At 41.2% G+C, this 9,396-nt stretch overlaps 1 pseudogene; it reads left to right on the forward strand.

Moving 5' to 3' along the window:
* The first annotated feature begins 8,301 nt into the window (after positions 1 to 8,301).
* On the forward strand, positions 8,302 to 8,684 carry LOC105290876 (annotated as a pseudogene).
* Positions 8,685 to 9,396: the final 712 nt, after the last annotated feature.

Consider the following 9,396-nt stretch of genomic DNA (forward strand, 5'->3'; position numbering starts at 1 on the left):
GCATGACTGGACAGCAACTCTGTCCCCTACTCCGTCCCTTATTCTCGATCTCACCATGTTACTGTTTATATCCCTCAAAGCATAATTTGCAAATGCCATTATCTTGTTTACTGTCTTCTGTAACAGGAATGTAAGCTTCATGAGGTCAGGGGATCCTCCATGTATCCTCAGTACCTAGCACAATGCCTAACATGGAGGAATAGATATTTGTTGAATGAACCTACCATTTCTAGTTGTTTTGAACCCCCTCAGTGAGTGCAAATTCCATTTTTGATACGTTAACCCAAAAATAGTTTGGTTCTTCTTTTCTTTTTAACTCACTAAGCTCTGGAATATCCAGCTGAGAAACCTGGATTTAACTTCTGAAAAGGAAGCTGAAATAAAAGTGACAGCTTTGCTCAAGGTGCACTGGTCTGTCTGACAGCGGCAGTTCGCAATATTTTAAATGATGGAGGCTGGGCGAGGGAGGTAAGAAGGATGGGAGACCCATCAGAAGAATGATATTGCATTCAGGAGAGTGTTAAAAATGAAGCATGTGTTATAAATAATAAAACACACCCAACTCTACATATTAATTCGATCTCTGGCTTCTTCTGACATTGATAAACCATTAAAAGCCTCCCTCTCATGGTTTCTGAGGTTACAAGTGACTAACCCCTCTCAATGGAATGTCTTCTTTATTATTATATACAATCAGTTGTACATTCTTCTGCTGGTGCAAAAAATAGAAGAAAAAAAAAAACAGGTGATGAGAGCCGCATAAAATTAACTGAACAAAACTAGATTTTGCTTATAATTATGTTTTGCCAGCGCTGAAGAGATAAAAATGTACTTGTAAATGAGGCACAAAGGGGCGGTTGGAGCAAGCGAAGTTTCTGGGTTCCAGGTTACATCATAAATCCAGTCTTAAAAGTGAAGAGCACAATATGTGGATGTGAAGTGTTCGGGTCCTGACGCTGTAGTTTTTTCTATTCGGTGCTGACTTGGAGCAACACTCATTCTGAAAGAGAAACTGCATTCTCCAGGCGGCCAGAGGACAACTGGACCAGAGTTTAGGCAGCGCTGCTCAGGTGTCCAGGTAGGCACACTGGGCTGCTCGGAACTTCGTTTACAAGCTTTTCATTCTTCAGTGTGAAACAGCCCTAACAGCAGAAATATCCCATAACAGTTCTCCCCATCTGATCACGAGGATTCACTCAAAATCTCTTTTGAAAGTTTTTTTTTTTTTTTTTTTTTCAGAGAAAGCAGCCTTGCTGCTACTTGTCCACTGTCACTAGGGCTTTTGGCTCCAGCTAAAGCCCTCGCCTGGGATCTGACTCAGGCAGGGGTATCTCCAGGAGCTCGGAGAAAAAACATGAGCTCACTCTTCCACATCTTCCCCGGATTCAGCTATGGCTCCCAAGTCCCCTCCTGCTCCCACGTATCTGGTTTATTCCCTTGGAGGCAACAGGACATCTGCTGAAGCTACTGAGCGTGCTGGCTGATTCTACCCCAAAGCACTTAGCTAAATCTGAGGAAAAGAATCTCAGCCGCCTAAAAATAGGAATGGAACATTGATTTCTTTTTTTTCCTCCCTTCTCTGGACATTCTCCCCCACTCCTCAGCAGTCACTTTCACTTCAGGATATTTTCCACTGAAATCTAGATGAAGTTTGGTCAAGGAGAAGAGAAGGGTAGAAATCAAAGCAGTAAAAGAAGAGTGAGAGTAGGGAAGGAAAGAGACAGAGACACAATCTGGGGCAAAAATCCTAGACAGGCTAAAACACACGCTTCCCATCACTTGGGTCAGTTGGGGACTGTGCTTGTCTCACAATGTCTACACACACACACACACACACACAGAGAGAGATGGCCTTGCAGAAATGTCGCACAACCAAAGGCATCCTAAAATGGATATCCCAGATGCTCGAGGTCAGTCTGTGTCCTTTATGCCACAACAGTAGAAAATTGGACTCCCATTCAAACCTTGCCGATCTCTACTCTCCAGATAACCTTCACCAAGAAAAGGGTCTGAAAGTACACACACACAACTGTTAACGGAGTTTATCCCTGAGGGGTGGGGTGGGAGTTAAAAGGAGAAATGGTGACATTTAACTTCATGTCTTTTTATAAAAAGCAGTAGAGTAATAAGTAGTTTCTACTTATTTTTGTGTTTTCCAGATTCTCCATAAGAAATTATTTGCTTACATCCTTTTTAAATAAATGTGCTTTTTAAAAATGAAAGAGATGCTTTCATAGGCAGGATCACATTTAATCTCAATAGCACAGTGAGGTGAGCAGGGTGGATGTGGCTCAGGATTCAGGGTCACTCAGACTTAAATTATGGTCCCTCTTCTCACATCTGCCAGATGTGGAGCAAGTGATTTAACTTGTACCCCAGACAGAATAATCACATCCAGTATGTCAAGTTCCTAGGAGAATTATAGCAAACACAGCACAGTAACCATTATAAAAATACTTGATACATGATAAGCACTCAATAACTTGGAAGTTCTCATCATTATTACTACCAATATTATCTTCATCATCAATATTAGTAAAGATGTTATAAGATTAACCCAGGACAATACAGCAGCACAGCTAGCAGCTGGATAAGCCAAAACCAGAACCAAGTTCATGTTGTGGCCACCATATTGCAAGGTGTTAAACATGGTTGTCCATATTGCCCACCCTCGGGAGTTTTAGATTGAAACAGGGCTGGAATTAGCCTCAGAAAGAAAACTCCATGAGATCGGTAGAGAGGTGGACATGATTCTGCCCAGCCTGAAATGCCTCCCGATTCAATCCACAGATGTTTTGGAACAAATAATACTATCAAAATAATGCTTGAAAGAAATAATATGTGACAGGCGGGCATGGCCAAAGAGAAAGATTTGAAGGAAAAGTAACGTTTATATGGATAGACCTAAAACTGACTTCCCATTGAAGATTTTTAAAAGGATTTTGGGTTGTTCATAAAGAGAAACAACAACAAAAAGTTCTTTAAACATTCTTCAAGCCTGGTCTCTGATTTGACATCGAAGCAATTCCAAAATTTACTAGTATTTCAGCACACTTTAAGGTTTCCTCCCTTATTTTAATTTTAGACAGTGTGATTGCCCTTTAATCTTCTTAAACATTCATTTCACCATTTGGATTGCGCTCTAAACTATATTCCAAATTTTCTAGGTGTTTCTGTTCTAGCTGGAACTGACTGCAGAGAGGTGTCACACAAATCTCGACTGAGAGCAGACAGGAGCACCAAGGAGAGCCGTGAGGCCTGTGTGGAGACCCATTGCCCGTGAACAGGGGACGTAGGGTCTGCTGCTGGGGACCACCTGGTTCCCTCAGTCATTGCAGCCGATGATGACCCCTCACCTTTGCATGGCACTGTACAGTTTACAAAGCACATTCTTGTACATTACTCAACACCGTCCTCTCAACGATCCCGTAAAAAACAAACATTATTAGCCCCATTTTTCAGCCGAAGAAACTGGAGGCTCAGCAGATTGAAGTGATTTTCTCAAGGCCATAAGGCTAGTAAGGAAAAGTCATAGCTTGAACTCTATACTCGGCACCCTTCCCGCTATACCTCAAATGTTGTTTATACCTCTAATTCCAAACAGAAGAGAGTTTTTTAACCTCTCCACCCCGCAGCAGCAGCACCACCATTCCCCCATACGCTCTCTCCTCCGAAACTGCAAAAGCTCAGGTAACAGCAAGCTGCAGCAAAACCACCCGGTGCTTGTTGGAGCCCTGACAACTTTGACAAAGTCTTTGGCAGGCCCTTCTATTTTCGTGATCAATGGTACTGTAGCCAGGAACAAGCCTTGCTGGCGCTGAGCTGATCTCTGCCGTGAAAATGCACGCACAGTGTACACATTCGTTTATATTCTGAGCACAGAGGATGAAATAATTCTGCACCGTGTCCATTTCTGTGCTGTGAAGGCATACCATTGCTTTGCAAGCAAAACAGTAGATCTTTCATTTGCCAGTGACATTCCATAAAGTGCTTATAATTCAGTGTTAGCTTATCAGCCGTCCAATCTCCCACTCTGGGGAATGTGTCAACCATCAAAAGGAGAGGAGGAGGTGTGCTGCATCTCAATGGCTTTCATTTCATCAGACTTACTTTCTTAAGGGCATTTAATCAATGAGGACAAGTAGTAGGCAGATTTTTAAATAAATGTGTCACTTTAGGTTAATCCACAGCACAGTTGAATGTATTTGTTTATGCGATTCCCAAATATGTCTCTCTGTTGCTCAGCAGAATTGATAATCTGTAAATCAAAACATGTTACAAGTACTTTTAAACTATCCCCCAGGGAACAGCTTTATTTGACCTGCCAGAATGGGAGATGTCCAGAAGTTTCAGGTACAAGGGTGTTGAATGTCAGAGCTGCTCAGAATGCTTGAGTGAAATGTCAGTTCCATTTACAACAAAGCTTTCTATTCATCCTTTCTTCCTTTCTTTCATTAAACAGGTGAATAATATGTTCAAAAAAAAATGTGTTTGGGATGTCAAAGAAGCTGGCAAAAGATGGCAAGCTGGGAAGCAAAGAAGACTGCAGGAATTTTAATTTTTTCTTGGGGCTATTATTTAATGCAGAAGCAAATAAAAATGAAAAGTAGACTAGAACGATACTGATGGGGCTTGCATCATTTTGCATTGATTATACCAAGATACTGGCTTCTGTTTATTCTCTCCGCTTTTTGCATTCTTAATGTGGCCCAGACAAACAGAGGAGCTGTAATTGTGAAAACTCAGGTCCCATGTCAAATAGAAATTTCTTTTGCCATCCGTTATCAGCTATCTGAACTGTCAAAATATGATTGTCACATCTGCTGGAAGTGTATTGGCCGGGCTGTGATGTGAATGCGGTTTTGTTATTTTAGATTGATTTTCTTAATGCTGGCCATAAGCGTGCCAACGTGCAGGCTCGGGGATCTTTTCAGTCCTTTTAACAAAGCTTGAACTGTGTTGACATTTGTCCCCAGGCAGCAGTGTCCATTCAGAGTAGGCCCTCTGCTGAGGCTTTTGTTGGAAACACTTAATCTCTTTCTTCTTCTTCTTTTTTTTTTTTAAACAGAGCGTGTTTACCAAATAAGATTGAGACTGTATGATCCTTTTGACACTGCAGCTAACAAGTTATTAATATTCTGTGGGCTTCAGAGTGAATCTATTTAATGGTTTCGAGAATCATTCGAATCCCAGGCACAGCCTTAACTATAGCTTTTTATAGATAGAGAAGGATATCCTGATCTGTGTGTGTGTGACATTGCAGAGGACATTGGAGGTTGATAAAAGCTCACTGTATTATGTCTCTTTCCCCATTTCTTTACAGACAGCCAAGAAGAAGCCGGCTTTCTTGGACTTGGGAAGAATCATTAAACTGCCAGTGCTTGTGAATGAGTATCAACAGAAAAGATGATGCTCTTTGTTTCTTTCTCTTTTTTTTTTTTTTACTGAAAATAGCGACATTTAAATAATGTATAATCTCTTTGAATGCCTAGCAAAGACTCAGCGTGTTTTCCAAATGTTGCCTCTGCTTCCATAGGGTGCCAGGACCTCAGAAATTTCTAAGACATTCAGGGAGAGGACCCCAGCCTTAAGTGCACACATAAACATACATAATAGCCAATTTAGAACGGAGTCAAGTCAGAATGGATATTCATGTGCCAGCTTGTAGTACAATCCAGCTCTCAATTCTGAGACAAATTAAATTCATTCCTGTGCATCCTAGTGGTAATGTACAATTAGTGTTCAGAAACTATACTATATTTTCCTATCATATTCTCTAGAAATTTCGAAGATAACCTCTCTAGTCCCCTTAACAGCAATCTTAAGTGTATATCTCCTAGGTTACATAAATCAAACCATTTGGTAAACTGTGTTGTAACCTTTTTCAATATATCTCCCTCTTAGCTTTAACATCATTATATCCCATTGTGATGAAAATGGACTTTCTGTATCCTGCGATAATGAAAATAGCCACTTTATGCAGTTTCTGCATGCAATTATCCAGGCTTTTCTCAGACTCTAGAGAAATCTAAGCTAATTGCTTTGGGACTTTTCCTACATTTCCATAAATTCTTTGTTAATTTTTCATGAGAAACTGTTATTGCAGTTGCCCTTAAAGTTCCCATTGTATTCAATAATGTAAAGAAGTCATTATGGAAACAGGTTGATTTGCTGGTGTCCCGGCCAGAACTGGACCCCTTCTGATCCCTGTATATTCTCAGGTGAGACTGGGTCTTTTTTTTTTCTTTCTTTCTTTCTTTCTTTCTTTCTTTCGTTCTCATTTTCCTTTTCTTTTTTCTTTCTTTCTTTTTTTTTTTTGATGCAAACTTTTCTTCACATGAGTTTACTCGAAGCCAATCTAAAAGCCGTTCTCTGTGGTGCACAACCTTGTCATTATAGGATATGAATTGAGTTTGTTTTATCTGACAGTTGGCTCTGGAATTGCTTTTATACCTACTCATCAACCCCAAAGACAAAGAAGTCTGCTTTAAGTGATAGAAGAGCAACTGAATGAGCCAAGCTTCCCAGGGAATGCTCTGAAATTACCTTAGATGTTACATCTGATTTATTGATTGCTTCAAACACAGAGTCAACCGTTTCTGTAGCTTCCAATAAGCACTGCCTAAGAGCACCTCCAACACATGGCAGAGGTTTTCAGGGATTTTTCAGCCTGATTCACTCATCGAAGCTCCCTTGGGTACAAGAGCATACTCTCTGGCACCACTAAGGGAAGCCAATCTTCCCTCTGCCGTTATTAGGCAGGGTCGGATTCAACACAGGCAGACCAACCAGGTGCTCCAAACATCAGCAAAACAACACACAGAGAGCAAGGGAGAGAAAAGTTTAGAGTTGGTTAACTTATCCAGGATTAGCCATCAGAAAATCTAAAAAGAAGCTCTTTTAATTTAAAAATACATGCAAGGTTTGTGTTTTATAGTTTTACATTCCATTTTTATTTCAAATTACATGGCAGATATGTAACGATTCATCAATCTATACTCAAGCTCTGTGTAGGTTACTGAATGGATGTACTACCTCAACAAAAAATGACTTGGAAAACTCTCTGCTCCACCTCACCCCCAAAAACGTCACTCTCACCTTGTCTTTGCTGTGGGAAGGCAGTGAGCATGGGTGAAGTTACTCAGCCACTTTCAGGCCACCTTGAATTCTAGGTTGAGGCTTTGGAAGGCTGACTTCTAAGAAAAGCTCCTGCATTTCCTGCAGTGTATAAATCCGTCTTGGACATAATGAAAAGGAACTTGGCTATATTTAGGGCACACCACACAGCGACTGGAATACTCCTTTTATTTGGGCATAGTGGTGGTGAGTGCCACACTGGCCCTCCCACAGGCAACCTCAGAGCGTGAAGGGAACTAACTCTCCTTGGCCTGGGCTCCTTGTTCCCCACAGGCTGCTTCGGCAGCTCACTGTCCATCTGCAAACATGCACATGTATCAGCACGTGACCAAGTGAACCTTCCTCAAGTACCAAAATGCACTGGGGGTCATTAAAATGCTCTCCCTCAAGGGGGAAAAAAAAATAAACAAGTATAAGTGAGAATTAAACTTGCTACCTTCCGAAGTCATAAAAGCAAAGTTCCTGCAGCCTAATGTCTCCCAGGAGCTTTCCTCAGAAATGACTATTCACCTTGGGAGGCAGTTCAGTAAATACACGTTCAATTAAATGAGAACTCAGACAATAGAGGCATTCGAAAGTCTGTTTTCAGGATATCTGAACATTTAACTTGATATTGAGAAATCCTAGATAGTTCTCTATCTTGGATGAAGACCATCAAGCCACTGCTGGTACAGAAGTTCTAGGTTCTCACAAGTGCCAAGGTGCAGATACAGCTTCAACCACGCTTCTCTCCAAATTGCAACTTGCAATTCTACCCATCCTCTTTTATCTTCCAGTTATATTGGCATTAAAGCATTCCTTCCACAGTTCTGTAAACCTTTTCTTTCAAGAATGATTGCCCTTGACTGTGTAAAAGTACATCGGCTACACAACGTAACAATAAGTACGTTCTGTCATTAAGGATATTACCACAAACAGCAAGGCCAATCTCTGAACACGACATTCTTACTGATTTGCATTTGCAAACTCAAAATGGGATGAGTTTGGAAGTACTCTCTGACTCAGAAACAAGGAAAGCTGGTTATCCAGCAGGAAGATATTTTTCCTAACAATGAAGTTCACATGGAGCAGTTACTTGCACATCAGCATTCCCTTGTGTAATCCTCCTAACAATGGGATTTAAGAAGCATAATCCCGCTCTTTCTCTTCGACAAGAACACAGCCATGCAGATCTTTGTGAAGCCCCTGACAGGCAAGACCATTACCCTCGAGGTCACCCTCGAGGTCAAGCCCAGTGACACCATCAGAATGTCAAAGCCAAAATCTAAGATAAGACAGGCATCTCGCCTGACCAGCAGCATCTGATTTTTGCGGATAAACAAGAGGATGGCTGAACTCTCTCAGACAACCCCATCCAGGAAAAGTCCATCCTGCACTTAGGGCTTTGCATAAGGGACTGCATCATTGACCCTTCCCACTGCCAGATCACCCAGAAATACAACCATTTCAAGATAATGGAGTTTTATGCTTACCTGCAACCCTGTGCTGCCAACTGCTACAAGAAGTGTGCTCACTCCAACAACTTGCACCCCAAGAATGTCGAATAAGCCTCTTCCCACTGCCTTCTTCCCTCACAGGGCAGCCTTCCCCTAACCCCATGCTCCTAAGGCCTCGAAAAAGTTCCCTTCCTCTTGGAAAAAAAAAAAAAAGAGGAAGAGGAGGAGGAGAAAAGGGAAGGAAGTGGGAGGGAAGGGAGAGGACGGGGAGAAGCAACAGTGACGTGATTTCATTTTACAGGTAAAGAAACTGAAGCTCTGGGAGGTCAAAGAAATTGCCCAAGATAATACAGTAAGTAGCAGAGTCAGGATTCCAATCTGACTACCTCCAAAACTCCTTTTATTTCTACTGTCCTTCATGCTTGTTTGACCTACAGCCTTGACCCATCCTGGGAGAATTGCTCGCGTGGTTCCTTGGACTTTCACAACATTCTATATGAACTTCTTCCATGGTACCTGTAATATTTCGCTGCAGTTTTTAACTCGTGTCTGATAGACTGTGAAGTACTTGAAGACAGGTGTCTTGTCCTGCTTATCATTGTATTCCTGGCTAGCATAAAGAAATGCATATTAAAGCAACAAGGAATTTTTTTTTTTTTTTTTAGCTGACAGATTGGTTAATATGAGAACATTTTCTAATACTGAGTGTTTTCTTGGATGGGAGAAAAACAAGGACTCTCATAAGCTGTTGTTTGGTATAAAAATTAGTATAATTTTCAATAGCTTTTGGCAATATTCACCAAAATTTTAAGTGTACACTCTT

This window comes from Pteropus vampyrus, unplaced genomic scaffold (assembly GCF_000151845.1).
Source record: "Pteropus vampyrus isolate Shadow unplaced genomic scaffold, Pvam_2.0 Scaffold39, whole genome shotgun sequence".
NCBI lineage: Eukaryota > Metazoa > Chordata > Mammalia > Chiroptera > Pteropodidae > Pteropus > Pteropus vampyrus.